The following is a 1,911-nucleotide window of genomic DNA, read 5'->3' on the forward strand; positions in this document are numbered from 1 at the left end:
GTTGTGTTTCTGCGTCTGTCTTTCTGTGTTGTTCATTTTTTGTCTCTGTCTTGCTTCTCTTGGCATTTAAGTCCTACTGTAATCTCCTTGCAAATTTGGAGAATTGGTCGAATCCGACTGGGCAAAAACTGATTGAAACAACGTTGTTTCCATGTCATTTCAACCAAAACATTCAATGTGATGACGTTGAATCAAAGTGGAAAACAGATTGTATTTGCAAAAAGTAATCAACGTCAGGGAACCCAACTTTTAACCTAAGTCCACTGACAGGGTGACATTTTTGGTTGATTTCACATTGAATTCACTTTAGCTGACAACTCAACCAAATGTATATCAAAGCTAGACATTGAACTAACGTCTGTGCCCAGTGGGATCTCTCCGAGAGACTTCAAGGTCAGACAAGAAAGTTAGTGAGTGTGTGTGTCTTGGAGAAAGAATAGTTTCTGTTAGTGAGAGCAGAACTGAGAGAATCGGTTGGTTGTCATTGGAGAACATTTCTGCTGTGAGGTTAATTTGATCCACTTTAAGAGGGAGTGGATGGCTTGCTGGTCTGGCTGGCTGTCTGGCTGGGCTGGCTGGCTGGACTGGCTGGCTGGTCTGGCTGGTCTGGCTGGCAAGCTGGGCTGGCTGGCTGGTCTGGCTGGCTGGCTGGCCTGACTGGCTGGCTGGTCTGGCTGGCTGGCTGGTCTGGCTGTAGCTAAGGAGTCTTTGGCCTTTGGTGCTGATGTGTGGGGCGGCACCCCTGGCTCGTGCTGTCCAGACCAAACAGGGCAACAAGCCCAGGAAGAGAAACATGGTATATCTAAAGTGATCTAGAAACTTCTCACCAAATATCATGCTAGCTTACTCAATATCTACATGCTATAGGGTATAATCTGTCACGTGTTTATATCTACAGAACAACTAATGTACCTCCAGCAGTTTTTAGTCTCACACATCATTACTGTTATAGGTGCTGTGCTTCATAAACTGTTGGGCCCTGAAAACACTAACAAATTCAACCATTCATTATACACCACTATGAATCAGTCTTTTTAATTTGTAACTAGATTCCTGGCATTGAGTTTCCATAACGTGTGTTTGGAAAAGCCTCGGAGGGAGAATATCAGAGGTGAATGAACAGGATGAAATAAGGAACTAGACTGAGCAGCTCTTTAGGATCCGTAGTTTTAGTGAGGCTGGGCTATGAGCCAGGTTTACCTCAGTGCTGCACTCAGATCAGTCTTCAGCCAACAGTTTCCCGAAATGAATAGCAGGTCAGAACAGAGATAGGAAGTTACAAAACACTGTAGCTAGGTACAAAGGAATAATTATGTAATAAATCTGATGTCTGTCATCATCTAGGTAAAATAATGCAGACAGTCAGCAATAGCATGGATTAAAACGGCAATGTTCAAATCAGAACTACACACTATAACTACTGACATTGATTTGACCTGAGTTTCAAAGAATTGTTTTTTTCTTCTGGCTTCTTCAGGAAAAACCCATTTCACTTTTTGACCCTCAAATAAAATGCAGCTGCCAGACCTTCTGAACTACCTCCCTTCAACCCCCCCCCCCCCCCCCCCCTTTCTGTTGAAGGTAACCCTGTGAGTTTATCCATGGATGGGAAGGAGAGGGGAGGGGGTTAGACCCAATACCCAGACTCAAATCCCCCATCCGGTCCTATATTTTGACCCTGATTCTGCCTGGGAGACATGGAAGTCGATATACATTAGGGTTTGGATCCTATTACAGCTTGGCCTCGGAGCGTCTAGTCAAAAGGGACCACTGCTTTTTCCATTCTATTTAACTAAGCTGCAATGGACAAAAGACAACCCGCAGAGAGGAGTTTGCTGCGTACAGGGTAGAGAATCTATATAAAATGCAAATAATACTTCTGTTCAGATGACTAATCTTTAGGCTGAAGAA

This window comes from Oncorhynchus nerka, linkage group LG9a (genome assembly GCF_034236695.1).
Source record: "Oncorhynchus nerka isolate Pitt River linkage group LG9a, Oner_Uvic_2.0, whole genome shotgun sequence".
Taxonomy (NCBI): domain Eukaryota; kingdom Metazoa; phylum Chordata; class Actinopteri; order Salmoniformes; family Salmonidae; genus Oncorhynchus; species Oncorhynchus nerka.